Raw genomic sequence first — 15,222 nt, 5'->3', positions numbered from 1 at the left:
TGTAGATATGATCTTCACGCCATAGATATTATCTCTACAAAAATTTAGCTCATTTGAAAACTCCTAACCATGAGAAAAATTGTTCTCAACCTATGAATTTTATCAACGGTCTAAAAATATCGATTTTGTAACCCTTTTTTGGCAAACTTAAAAATGTTCAAAGGACCCGATTTTTTGTGGAGGTCATATCCAGAGTGAAAATATCTTATCCACAAAAAATTAGCCCCTAAAATATCTTGAAGGGTCTGGTGGGGGGTATTGTATAAAACGTTGAATAAAAAGTGTTGTAAACGGAACCTACCTCGGTCAGGCTACATTAACACCCCTAAATGACACTCCAAATAGACACTCCTGCCAAACACGATGATTTAATGACTGATTTTTGGTAGATATGATCTCCAAAAAAATTCAACTTATTTCAATATGTTTAATCATGTCAAAAGTTGTGTCGAAGCTTGCAATTTTTTCAACGATTTATAATTTTTCAGTTTTGTAAATAAATTTGACAAGACTAGAGATATCAAAATGAATCGATATTTTGCCGACATAATCAACATGGTAAGAGAGTCATCTCCACAAAAGATCAACTATTAAGTCATTGTAAAAGTGCATTTTTTGGTATGGGTGTCAATTCGGGCTGTCATTCAGGGTATATATATAGGGGATAGTTATATGACTCAGAAGTTACTCTACTCGTAAAAATAGACTTACAATATGAATCTAAGGCTAATATCTACTCTCTATACTAGGCTAGAGGTGATAAAAAAAATATTAAAAAAATTAATAATAGTGAATATAATTTGTCCTTGTTCGAGTGGGTATATCCACTCCAAATCCTTGCATGTCGGACACGTGTCAGGAAATACCTATAAAATCTTCTATCATTAATCGAAAGTCCAAACCAAAGATTGGGATTTTTGTACATTGGTTAATAGTGAACAATGTTTATTTCAGGGATCAGTTTATGTTCCATCTTTTGACCACGGCGTTGGAGATACAGTGGAAAATGATATTTTTGTGAGCCTTCAGTAACGACAGTAAGTCATTTTCTTCAAGTACTTGAGTCATCCAGATCATCTACATTAAATCCAACAATATAATTTTCTATACAAACTGGATATACACAAGCTCGTGGTTTTTCTGATTTCCCCCCCTTACATTTACCCTGTAGGCTCAGTGACGTTTATCTTTTCTGAAAATATTGGCAGGTCTCTTTATTTTGTATGGTTGTCATTTAGTAGTCCTGGATTTTCTTATGACGTTCCTCTTTCTTGCTCCTCTCCAGGCATAAAATAGTGATAGTAGAGGGGAATTACTTACTTTTGGAAGAGGGTATCTGGAACGAAGTTTCCTCTATATTTGATGAGAAATGGTAAGCCTCAAGTCTGAAATGTTAAATGTTGTGTTTGGCAATCAAACTTATTTAATGCCAGAGAAACTAGTATAAGGGGATAGTTAATCACTCCCCCTCCCCTCCCCACCCACACACACCACACACACACAATATAAATAAAATTTTACTCAATATTAAATTATCAACTATGTAGTAACAAATGGTGCAATTTTGAATGCACACTTGAAGAATGCGGTGCAGAAGTGGCAAATCAAAACTCTCATGTTTTCTCTAGCAAAAATGTGTGGATATTCGTAAGTCTTGTATCATATTCCCCCATTATCATTAAATTGAGAATTTGAATACAATCAAAAATTTATATAAGTCCAACACTTTCACTGAAAGAAATCAATAAAAACAACTTGCTAAATCTTTCTTTATGGATTACTTGCTACTACTACTCCTATCCTCACCACACCAAAATCCACAAAAAGTGCTCTTAGTCACCCAGGATGGAATTCTGCTATGCTAGAAGAAATGAATGCTCTCTCACACAATGAGACATGGGTACTTGTTCCAGGACAACTCTACATGAATGTCATTGATTGTCGGTGGGTGTTTATAGCCAAACTCAAATCTGATGGTTCATTGGATCGGCTGAAATCAAGACTTGTAGCGAAAGGCTATAACCAAAGGGAAGGAGTCGACTTTCTCGAAAACATTCATCCGTAATAAAACACCGCTACTATCGGATTTGTTTTCTCACCATTGCAACTGTTAAAGGTTGGAATTTCCGGCAACTTAATGTTAAGAATGCTTTTTTACATGGACATCTTCAAACCACAATTTTCATTGAACAACCCCCCGGCTTTGTAGATGAACTATTGCCAAATCATGTGTGTCAGCTCCAACGAACGTTGTATTGTTTAAAACAGGCTCCACGGGCCTGGTTTGATAGATTCAGTTCTTATCTCATTGAGTATGGTTTTAGATGCAGCCCAGTTGACTCATCATTATTCATTTTCAACAATGGTGTTAATATAATGGTTCTACTGGTATATGTTGATGATATAGTACTCACTGGTGACAATAATATTTTATTAGATAAATTTGTTGCAGAACTCAGGGCTCAATTCTCCATAAAGGATCTTGGCCCTCTTAGTTACTTTCTCGGAGTACAAGTACAATATTTCAAAGATGGACTCTTTCTATCTCAAACAAAATATATGCTGGACTTGCTTCATAATACAAAGATGACTGATTGCAAACCGACATCTACTCCTATGGCTGCTAAACCTGTTCTCATTTCAAATGGTGAAGCTCTCTATCCTGATGTTACCGAGTATCGAAAGATTGTCGGCACACTTCAGTATCTCACCTTGACACGACCCAATTTGAACTATGCTGTGAGCACTGTTGTCAACATATGCATGCACCTACCAATGCACACTTCCAGATGGTTAAAAGAATACTCCATTACATCAAAGGAACTATCTCTACTGGTTTCCGCATACTCAAGCATAGCAGTCTTGATCTCTATGCTATTTCCGACACTGATTAGGCTGGGTGCCCCCTTACTAGACGATCTACTACTAGTTTCTGTACTTTTCTGGGGTCTAATTGTATCTCCTGGAGTGCTAAGAAGCAGCCTACCGTATCACGTTTCCAACGGTGAATATCGAGCAATGGCATCTACATTGCTTTGAACTCACATGGATTTCTTTCATCCTACGTGACCTTGGAATTTTCCAGTCAAAACCACAAGTTCTATTATGTGATAATATCTCAACACTTCACATATCAATCAATCCAGTGTTCCATGCTCGAACCAAACACATAGCTATTGATTATCATTTAGTTCGCGGAGAAAGTTGCTCTCAAGACACTCGTTATTAGATTTGTTCCTTCAACAAAACAACTTGCGATATTTTCACAAAAAACCTGCTCTTCGAAATTTGTCTTTGAAGGATTTAAAAGCAAACTTGAACTTTGGCTCCAACCCACGTCAAGTTTGAAGGGGAGTAATAGAGCACAGAACACACTGTTGTGTGTTAATCTACAGCTCAATGACTTGGAAGACTTGGTCTTATACAAGTGTCAGTAGATCCTATTTTCTATAACAACTTAAGAGATAACTCTTAGATATCCTGTAGAGATTGCTTGAGTATGGAGTCTATATAAGTCCAACACTTTCACTGAAAGAAATCAATAAAAACAACTTGCTAAATCTTTCTTTAAAATTACCTAGCAAAAAAATAGAACCTGGAATTCTGTATGAGCATGTGCTCTTTCTGTGGCAGCCTAATCTCCAGTGACCCACTGGTCAAGCCTTGGGGGGTTGGGCCCAAGGTCTTGGGTTTTGATTCCCACCTTCACTTGGGAAGGACGGTTTAGTTCTTAAAATCAAGGAACAAAATATCACCGATATATCTGATATATATCATTTTTTTGGTACACCGACATCGATATATCCACCGAATATAGAACCCTTTTTTCCCGATATATATCGGAATTTCCGATATAAAACTTTATATCGCCGATATAACCGATATATGTAATATTTACGATATATATCGTTTGATTTTTTGACCATTTTTTAATATAAATATTTCCGATATATCTGATATATATCGGCGAGATATCCGATATTTCCGATATATGGTAGTGGTTGGGGATACAACCAATCAAGAGATAACGATTCTTCTAGTGGCATGATCAGTCACTCTACGAGTAGTGCGTCATATGGTTCTTTATATGGATATTGGATGGGGGTTGATCAACAACCTTATGGCGCACCACAATCTGAACCAACATATGGACAACTCTATCCAAGTTATGAATCTGTTGGAATTGTACCTAGATTTGTTTCATTGTGCCCAATGTATACTTACACCAACACTCCTCGAATTGGAATCATGTTAGAATTTCCAACACAAAAATATGAGTGATATGTTCGACAATTTCTCGACGGTGGGTATAACTCTGTATACACTTGGGTAGGGTATTGTGAAGCAGTTAGGATTCAAGAATGGGGTATGGAAGTTGACCCGACCACGCCACTCGTTTATGTATTGATGTAACTTATTTATCTTATTTTGTAATTTGAGACTTTGAGTACATTAGATTATGACATTGTGGTTAATTATTTGTCAATATTTTTTTATGATTTTCTTAATAAATAAATGTTGCTATTATGTCCTCCGATATTTCTGATATTTTAGATAGTTTGGACTGGTCACAAAAAAACTGGATATATCCGATATATATCGGTTTTTGGATACACCGATATATTCACCGAATTCGATATTTTGATCCTTGGTTAAAATGAACAGAAGTAGTTGTAACAATTAAAAGGAAAGGTATTCCTGCCAAAGTGTTGAAAATAGAGTACTGTCAAACAGTGAAGCATTCTTTATAGTCTTCAGCGGAGAACTCGAAAGGTTCTTCAAATTTCTTATAACCCTTGTTTGACTATGTAAAGGTTCCTTGAGGTTGACATTGTAACAGCTATGCAGCGAGTCCTGAAGAGGTTTACTTCGGAGATGAGTAAGTTCATGCCAACATATGTTCAACAACAAATAACTATAGACAGATAAGTAGAAGTCTCATGTTATTTCTGTCTTTATTTTCAGGATTACCACTAGATACTGCGAAATGGCGGGTAAGTTTAATACTCAGCGCAATCTCAGCTTAAACTCTAGTTTTATGATGTTGGAAATTTGCTTTACATCTCTTACCTTTTGGCCCTGTAATAATATTTTTCTTCCCTTAATTATACAGTTATACCTCAACTTCAGAGTGAGTACAATGACCGACCAAATGCAGAGATTATTAACAAGTCCAAGAAGAATGCAGATCTTGTAATTAGGTCAGTGAACTTGTAATCTTACTATTATGTAACTTCAACAGTGAGGAAACCTATGATTGAAAAAAATGTAGTTATTGCAGTCTTCTTTACATGGCTGTGTTGTACAGGTCGACCTAAGTTATACTTTTTAATAACATGTTTTCTTGTTTATGTCTCCTCCTTGCTGAGACTTGTATGGATGCTAGTGTTTGTTGATTTTGAGAGTTGAAACAGTTGAGTTGATAGTACATCGCGCTAATGTTACAAGCATCTTTCAAATTCGACTTGATCGATTATGACAGCCATTACACAGAAAAGGTTTCAGTTCTTGCATAATGACGCATTGACACTATATTATGCCCCATATAATGGCCACTATTCAGACTTCAGAGTGGCCTCTGTTGGGCCCAGAAGAATTATAGTGGACCCCTATATAACTCTCTATCCAGTATCCACACAAGTTAGTTGCAAACTTACTAATAAACATGTACTACGCGTCTACGCCCGTGCAAAACTATAAAGAGAGGGACGGAGGGGTATGTAAAAGAACAGAAAAATGAGTACAAAAGACTTGTTTGGAACACTTTCATTCTTGGTGCACTTTGTTGAAAGTTAAAAATAATCAATGTGTGGTGACTTTTGTGTAAATCTGTTGAGAAAAACTTCAATTAAAATATTAACAGTTACCGTCCTGTGAACAATAATTAATCTCCAACAACTTATCAGGGTTTGGGGTGTGGTTAGGGAGAGCAGCTATGTTCTCTTCATCAAATAGCAGGCTGGTTTGTGTGTGTGTTGTGTTGTGTTTGTGTGTGTGGGGTGGGGTGGGGGTGGGGGCTTATATTTTGTCTGCCAACAACAACAAAAGAAGTTCTCGATCTTCAGCAAATAGCAGGTTGCTGAGAGTGAGTGTGTGTGTGTGTGTGTGTGTGTGTGTGTGGGGGGTGTGTGTGTGTGTGTGTGTGTGGGGTGGTATTTTGTCTGCCAACAACAACAAAAAGAAGTTCTCGATCTTCAGCAAATAGCAGGTTGCTGAGAGTGTGTGTGTGTGTGGGGGGCGTAGCAGCAACGAAAACTAAATGCATTTGTACTGTATTGGTGGTCTTGCTTGGTAGTGAAAGATCTAAAAGCAAAATCTGGGTGTCTTAAATCCTGTGTTTTGAGAGGGTTATGAGTGTGTCTTCACATAAAGCTTCTGCTAGGAAACCATGGTGTTCACAACTCTAGCAGCTAGCGCATGATGCTTGTTAATGATTCATTTGCCTAAATCGTGCTGTGGTTTGTAGTGGACTTTTTAAGCAAGATATGAGTAGTTTTTTCTTTGATAACACTAAATAAAATGAGTAGATGTCCAGTATCGAAGAACTCACTGTGTGCTATGCTACCATTAAGCAATGGAAACTCAATAACTTCAACAGGGATGACTTTGGGTAGACATTTAAAAATGAAAATCAAATATATCAGTATCTCCTGAGATATCCATGTCCGCCTAAAGATGAACAACATGCAAAATATGATATCATGAGGGAGAGAAAAAAGTATGCAAAATATCAAAATTCATGACGTGGAGCGCTTTAGTATAGTTAGAACTAGATTTTGAACCCCGGGCATACGCCCGAGATCTTTTAGGTATTTTTATGATATAGATCGTAATATTCTAACATTGTTTTATGTAATGAAACACTATTAAGATCAAATATGTTCTATGCTCCAATGTACTCTATCAATCTATCACATGTGTCCTATGCAGTCCAGGTAAGGCATCCATTTCCAGTTGTGGTTTTGGTCTAGCACTTTTTGATGGAAAAGATTTAATGCAGAGAACATAGTGTCTAGACTATTTTTGAACGTACAATATAATTTCTTTAATTGACTATTGTTTTGTATAAATTTAAGTAAACAAACAAACTAATAATTGAAACAATGCAAATCTTCAATAATCATCGCTAATAATGATGAATTCTTCTTTGTCGTCGGTTATGCATTACCAGTGGTGAAGATAAAAAAAAAAAAAAAAATTGTGAAGAGTTAAGGTCAACAATTTCTGAGGATCCCAATAGACTTTTATGCATACTCTCCTATGTAAAGGTTTATATCAAAAGTTCCCAGCTCATAAACATTGCCTTTTAAAAAAAAAAAATGTAACCAATGACTTCTGTGTTTGATGGACTATTTAGACTTCACGGAGGAACAACTGTTTGCCTATTCCCATGGTTGACCTCCAAGTTAGCTGGAGTTATTGTTTGAAGCTAAGGCAGTTCCAGTGCCTTACTTGGAGTCTTTGTACTTGTGCTTATTTGGACAGTTAAGTTAGATGATTCTTGTGGCAACAAAGGGGGATAATATTGAGATCTCTCAGCAGGGTTCAGGGGATCAGAAAAGCTAATTCTGTCCCAACTCTAAACCATCATCTACGTCTAAGCTATAGCATATGAGAAATTTTTATGAACTGTTCGTTCTGTTGATAGTAGATTATGAAAGATTTCTTAGGAAGTCCGAGGATTCAAGTTAAAATTATATTGTTACACAACTATCTCTTAACAAAAACCCCATTCAAAGTGTTGATGTTCTTGAATATATATCGACTATCTATAGACAATATATAGCTTGCAAATTCAAGGATCTTCTATAGCTTATTATCTTACCTTTGCAGGAGCAAGTTGCAATTTCGTACTATATATATACAATCTATAGCTTACACATTCAAAGATCTTATATATATAGCTTATTATCTCACCTATACAAGAGCAAATTGTCGTTTCTTGAGAGTATAGATGGGAAGATCGAAGTAAAGAACTTGATTGTGTGGGGATTTATGAGAAGCAAGACTAAAAATATATATAGAAATTTTAATTGTATTATTTTGTTTGTCAATTAATCCGAAAAAGAGATTGGACTTGTACATAACCGAAATTGGAAATATCAAAATACACTCGAACCCCTCGGCTATGTGTACAGAACCTATTTTATAGAAAGTGGAAATACCGAAAATACCATAATACACTCAAACTCTTCAAAGAAGTTATATGTGTTGTGTTGTACAGAACCTATTTTCTTCAAAGTGGAGTTAGATACTGACTTGTTGTGGACTCTGTAAAGGTTATGTATATTTACTGATGTTGCATATGGAGCAGACTTATATAATTTTCTGAGCGAAATTGAAGACTCCCCACTTTTTAGCTCGCCTCGAAGTCTCTAGAATCTAAGCCCTATTTGCTCTGGATGATATACCATCTGATTCTTTGGCATTTTCATTTATGTTGGTTATCTTGAATCTGGTATGTATGGTTTAGACGGCTATATTCTGGTAGTTTTAGATTGTACAGATATTTAAGCTATATTATGGTAGTAACACACAGTGCACATATATATACTTGTTTATTGGAACATTTTTTAGTTTAGAAAGGAAACTAACTCTTGGATCTCACTTTATGTGGTTCAGTACCATACACTGAAGACTTATTGAAGGCTGGGAAACCCAAGGTTTAGAGTTTTACCTGCTTCCAGCGAATGTTACTCAGTCTTTTTGAGGTTCAAGCACTTTTATCCTCATGACATAATTCATAGCTCTAGTTTTTCTGGAGTTCATCTAATCTTTTTTATTTTTTCTTGTTTTGTGCGTGTATGTTTGTTGGCAGGGTTGGTACTGGCCCATCTGATATCCATAGCTTCACGTTGGATGACTACTTCCACTGCTAAAACAGACGGTGTTTCTTTAGAGTAAGATGCAAGAAGAGCCACCAAGAGAACATTAATCATCAACATTGAGGATCATCTAATCGATTGAATCTTCTTATATATTATCTCTGAAAAAAAATCTCAATACCAATCTTCCCGTCTTTAATTGTTTCTATCAACATATTAAATATTTTATGCCCTGTCAAAAAAATATATATAAGTCGAGACTCGAGAAAAAGATAAGCAGAGGCAGTATAGAAAGCTTTGCCAATTTGGAGATATTTAGGTTTCTCAAGAAGTCAAGAGTTTTAATTGAAAGAGAAGTCTACGTGGCATTGTAGGGGCTATTAGAAAAAGCTAACTCTTATATTAGAGTGCCACCTAGGAGAGAGAAAATCTTCTATTGGAGGTCTCTACTTTTCTCACCTAGAACTCTCTGCTTTAGTATATATGTTAATTTAATGAAATGTGCAGTATATTGGTTCTCCGGCAAATTCTTGTCAGTGAGAAATTAGCAACCAGTGCTGCAGATGTAGAAAATGCAGTACACAACTCTGTTGGTCGACTCACTGAGCTGCTGGACCAAGTCGAAGATGTGGGTATAGCAGAAATTGTTGAAACAATCAGTGAATCTTCATGTGACTATGTGGATGCTGAGAAACTCCAGTCGAGGAAGGAGGTCATGGCAAATATGTTGGGAAAAAGCTTGAGAGATGGGGACCCTATGTTTTCAAGTGTGTCTCGTGCTGTTTACTTGGTTGCAAGGGCGGTTGTCTTTGGATGACAAAAGGAAAAAAGTGTTAATTCTATTTCAGTTCTAACAATCTAACTAAACTATAGCCTATAAGTGGGAAGCACGGCAAAGGTTTTGATGTGTCTCACTCTTTGGCCATGGCCAAGTGGCCAGCATAGTGAATTATTGAATTATGTTAGTACGTGAGCATGGAAAAGCTGGTCACCACTTGAGATCATCCGTTACATACAGATGCTAAACGTAAATTATAATCTTAGTTAAAACGCACTTACGTATGTGTGCACCTACACTTTACTGCAATTTCCCTACATGAAAGGATTAACAGAAAATTATTGTACGTGTTAGAACATAGTGTTATCCTATCCTTCCAAAAATCACGATTTAATGTCCTGTCATTTGTATGATATAAACGTTAGACACATCAACAACTGGGCTATGTGCCTATGCCCAAGTGCACATAACACATACCAAACATTTTGTTATCACGCACTTATCACTTTATCAGTATCTTTAAATTTTCATCCTACATTCTAGTGATGAATAAAGAGTTCATAGTTTAAAATGAAAAATAGAATGAAACACATTATAAGTCTTTGCTGAAACGTACTACAGCGTGCAAGGAGTTACCTCTTCAGCTTCAACGGAGAAATGAAGTGGGGCTCATAGGAGCTAAAGTTAATGGCCTTCTTTCCTGTAAATAGGTCTTGGAGATGGGCTTTAATCCAATTGTGCGAAAAGGAGCATTGGTGGTGTATGGGCTCATCAGACTATATGAACTACGAAGCTTCAGACTTTATTTCTGTTTTTATAAGTAGATTTTATTAGAAAGGAAGTGCAAGCACTGTTGATAGTGAATGAGAACATCACAAGTACGTTCTGCAACTAAAAGGAAAACATACAGGGAAACAAAAGAACATAGCATCCCTAGAATATTACTCCCTCCGAGTCGGCCATTATCACTCAAGGCCAATCCAGTACCAAATTCCTGAATTTGTACTGTCGCCTTTCGTTAGAATTGGACATCCCATACCACGACACACCTTTGATCTCCCTGACTGTTTGTGATACCGAGCATTCTTTGTTCCTGAAAATGTGATGATTTCTATTCTTCCATATTACCCAAATAACAACATATATATACTCTAAATGGCCTAATTCAATAAAAGAAGATTATCCTGATCATAACCAAGTCATAGCTGGTCACTTCGACTTGAAAAGATACATCAAATTCAATTCAAAGGTCATGCATTTCGATTATGAGGGGGCGTCTGACAAAGAAAAGGTTATATGGGATCTTTAGACTGGCACTGGTGATCCCTTCAGTCCAAAAGGAAAATGGAACATTACTGCCAACAACAGCTACATGCAATCACCTGAGGTAACCCAGCTGAGCACTGGTTACAATGATCTTGATGTTCGAAACCTACAAATCTAAAAAGTTGATTTCTACTTTCTTAAATCTGAAATCGATATCCTGAATTTTATATAGGGTTAACTAGTATTACCCCCCTCACTAGATGAGCCAATTAGGATTTCCTCCCTACTAGATGGGAAATTAGGGTCTCCCCCCTAAATACACACAAAAAAAAAGTCAAAGTGGATTGACCGAATTTTTTTTGTGTGTATTTAGGGAGGAGACCCTAATTTCCCATCTAGTGGGGGGGGGGGAATCCTAATTGGCTCATCTAGTGGGGGGTAATACTAGTTCACCCTTTTATATATTCTGACATTGTGCTTCCGTTAGAAACGGCTTTATCAAGTAAACCTTGTGATCCATTGCCTTGGAAAGTATAGTGACATCTCAACCATTCCGAAATTTCCACCAAATAAAGGCCCTGAAGTCTATGGTGGTAAGGTACGGTGATACACACTATGGACTACTCCTCCATGGATGATACTGTTGTAGCAAAATTCATTAAGGTCGTTGGAATGCAGAAATTAGGATCAGACATTGCAAATGAGTGTGCCATGGCAAATGGTAAGACATCCATATCAAGCCCGAATCATACATCTTAATTCTGATACTACTTTTCGATCCAATATCAATTACAAAAAAACCTAATAGCTAAACTAATCCGGAAAAACATATATAAAATCAGACGCAAGTGATCCTCAACAAAGCCACCTAAATATTCTTTTGGGTACCCTATTCTTTTTCCGCCATTTCAATGGATACTACTTGTGAGGGAGTAATATTCACATCTAATGAATATTAGACACGCGGTCCAAAGATAAACAGAAATACCACACCGATCTCATGTCAACGTCCTCAAAGCTCACTTCATAAACAACTTGCCTTATGTAGGTGGTCTATTTCAGCTCGCTCCAGGATAACGCAGGTCGAACAGACGATCTCATGCAGAACGCCTCGACTTATGACATCATCTCTTATCCATATGCAATCATTACCGAAGGTGTACTTTCACAAACCATGCCGCAAGCTACTAATCACTGCCACCAACCATCGACCACTACCGCAAACTACTTGCCCGGACTACTAATCCCCATCATTACAAAGGACCTATGAGGGGCGGTTCTCACGCTATCCTAATCTCCACCCCTCATTTGGGACATCCTTTACACGTGGTGAGCAAGGATACACTCTCAATCTTTATAAATACCCTCCTATGAACTCCACGCCTGACTGATTCTACTCTCCCCATACAACCCGAGAGTAAGATATCGAGGCGGTTAAGCTCTCAAGTCGAACTTCGGTCTCATCCAATAACCTATTCCAATCCCGGATCGCTTGTTTGTAAGGGAAAGCCAAATCACACCTTTACATTGGCGCCGTCTGTGGGAACGATTTCTTGAGAAACCACCTAATAAATCCAAACTCCAGAAACCAAAAGTCTCAAGCCCACGAAGCATGGCAAGCCTCGAAGCTCAAGTCCAGAGTTTAGTCGGTCACTTAGGCACAATGAACGGGCACATTACCCTGCTCCAGCGGGAAAAGTCTCCAAGTTAACAGTTTTTTGTTCTAATTTCTTTTGGACATTAGTTCGATCTAGTGCAGGTCAATCAAGCTCCGATGCACATTGGGGGCAAGCCACAACCATCTCCGGACTGGGGCTCATTGTTGCCATCTAAACAAGTTCAATTATGTTATTATGATCCATGCATCTGCACAATTACTACTGTTAGGTCGTACTAACTCTTTGGTGTTAGCTCGCATTTTGTACAGGTTCTTCAAGCTCCAAACTAGGGGCTAGCCACAGCCATCTCCGAACTGGGGTTAGTCAATGAAGCTCCAAAACTGGGGCTAACTATAGTCACGCCAATTCAAGGCTAGCTATTGATGACGATCTCCAAAGCAGGATGCCCACAGACTCACTCGGGTCACAACACCCAGCTGAATATAACGCTCACTTGAGCTCGAACGCTACATAGCGTCACCACTTCTCTCCCGTTGACGAGACCCCAGAGGTCGTCTCAGCTCCTATTGGCAAGACCCCAGAGGTCGCCTCCGCTCTTGTTGTCAAGACCCCAGAGGTCGCACCAACTCCTGTTGCCAAGATCTCCATTCCTCCTGGCCGAGAAATAATCACGGAGACCAGCTCTACTGAGCTTCATCATCTTCTAGCAGCTCAAAGATGAGGAAACCACTCACAGCTCGTCTCTACAGAACAAAACACTCTCAGGAGTTCGAATGTGCTCAAGCACAAAACGCTCTCTTGAGCTTACAGGCTCCATAGCCTCTCCGAGTCTCACTAGTTGAGGACCTACATCTCTAGGACCAACTCAGTGAGAACGCTCTCCGGGAGCAGTACGCTTTCATAAGCTAACACGCTCTCCGCGAGCAGAACGCTCTCTTGAGCTTATAGGCTCCATAGTCTCTCCGAGTCTCGCTAGTTGAGGACCTACATCTCTAGGATCAACTCAGTGAGAACGCTCTCCGGGAGCAATACGCTTTCATAAGCTAACACGCTCTCCGCGAGAAGAACGCTCTCTTGAGCTTACAGGCTCCATAGCCTCTCCGAGTCTCGCTAGTTGAGGACCTACATCTCTAGGATTAACTCAGTGAGAACGCTCTCCGGGAGCAATATGCTTTCATAAGCTAACACAATCTCCGTGAGCAGCACGCTCTCTTGAGCTTACAGGCTCGATAGCCTCTCCGAGTCTCGCTAGTTGAGGACCTACATCTCTAGGATCAACTCAGTGAGAACGCTCTCCGGGAGCAATACGCTTTCATAAGCTAACACGCTCTCCGCAAGCAGAACGCTCTCTTGAGCTTACAGGCTCCATAGTCTCTCCGAGTCTCGCTAGTTGAGGACCTACATCTCTAGGATCAACTCAGTGAGAACGCTCTCCGAGAGCAATACGCTTTCATAAGCTAACACACTCTCCGTGAGCAGCACGCTCTCTTGAGCTTACAGGCTCGATAGTCTCTCCGAGTCTCGCTAGTTGAGGACCTACATCTCTAGGATCAACTCAGTGAAAACGCCTCCGGGGAGCAATACGCTTTCATAAGCTAACACGCCTCTCAGGGCGAAAGCGTAACTCTCTTGAGCTTACAGGCTCCATAGTCTCTCCGAGTCTCGCTAGTTGAGGACCTACATCTCTAGGATCAACACGGTGAGAACGCCTCCGAGCAATACGCTTTCATAAGCTAACACACTCTCGCGGAGCAAAGACACTCTCTTGAGCTTACAGGCTCGATAGCCTCTCCGAGTCTCGCTAGTTGAGGACCTACATCTCTAGGATCAACCCAGTGAGAACGCTCTCCATGAGCAATACGCTTTCATAAGCTAACACGCTCTCCGTGAGCAGCACGCTCTCTTGAGCTTACAGGCTCCATAGCCTCTCCAATTCTCGCTAGTTGCGGACCTACATCTCTAGGATTAACTCAGTGATAACGCTCTCCGTGAGCAATACACTTTCTTAAGCTAGCACGCTCTTTGCGAGCAGAACGCTTCCATAAGTGTTATAAGGTCCCTTGACCTACGCTCTCCGCGAGCAGAACGCTTCCATAAGCGTTACAAGGTCCCTTGACCTACGCTCTCTGCGAGCAGAATGCTTCCATAAGCGCTACAAGGTCCCTTGACCTACTGGAGCAACATACTTACATACGCTAGAATGAACACTCGAGCTCTCTAAGGGTCCCTCGACCTACGCTCAACTCAGTGCAGAACACTCTCTACGAGCCAACCATTTATTCGAACTAAAATACTTTTAGGAGTTCCAACGTTCTCCAGCACCATACGCTTTCTATAGCTCTAAGGCTACTTAACTCTCGCACGCACTCTCAAAAGTTATGCTAAACACGTGCCAATCACGCATCTGCTTCAATCCACCACCAGTTTGCTATATAATACGGAACAATCTCTCCAGCACGGTGAATATCTCTGTTCACATCCGTTCGCCTCCTCACATATGCTAAACACGTGGCACCATTCTTTCTCAGCAGATCACTTTTCCGTATAAAGCGACCTACTGAGAAGGGGCTGTGTGAGGGAGTAATATTCACATCTAATGAATATTAGACATGTGTCCAGCATAAACAGAAATACCACACCGATCTCATGTCAACGTCCTCAAAGCTCACTTCATAAACAACTTACCTTATGTAGGTGGTCTATTTCAGCTCGCTCCAGGATAACGCAGGTCGAA

At 39.2% G+C, this 15,222-nt stretch overlaps 1 long non-coding RNA gene across 4 annotated transcripts; it reads left to right on the top strand.

Moving 5' to 3' along the window:
- The first annotated feature begins 912 nt into the window (after nt 1-912).
- LOC147499137 (uncharacterized) lies at nt 913-5,358 on the top strand. Of its 4 annotated transcripts, none has more exons than XR_015194424.1 (5): nt 913-1,037; nt 1,286-1,372; nt 4,815-4,879; nt 4,966-4,994; nt 5,131-5,358. It is a non-coding gene; the product is annotated as an uncharacterized LOC147499137 (long non-coding RNA). The 4 variants fall into 4 exon arrangements; XR_015194426.1 differs by having other exon boundaries at nt 5,114-5,358; XR_015194425.1 differs by having other exon boundaries at nt 955-1,028.
- The last annotated feature ends 9,864 nt before the right edge of the window (nt 5,359-15,222 follow it).

This window comes from Coptis chinensis, chromosome 5 (genome assembly GCF_015680905.1).
Source record: "Coptis chinensis isolate HL-2020 chromosome 5, ASM1568090v1, whole genome shotgun sequence".
Taxonomy (NCBI): domain Eukaryota; kingdom Viridiplantae; phylum Streptophyta; class Magnoliopsida; order Ranunculales; family Ranunculaceae; genus Coptis; species Coptis chinensis.
The sequence above is the reverse complement of the archived record's forward strand: the minus strand, read 5'-3'. Positions and strand labels throughout refer to the sequence as shown.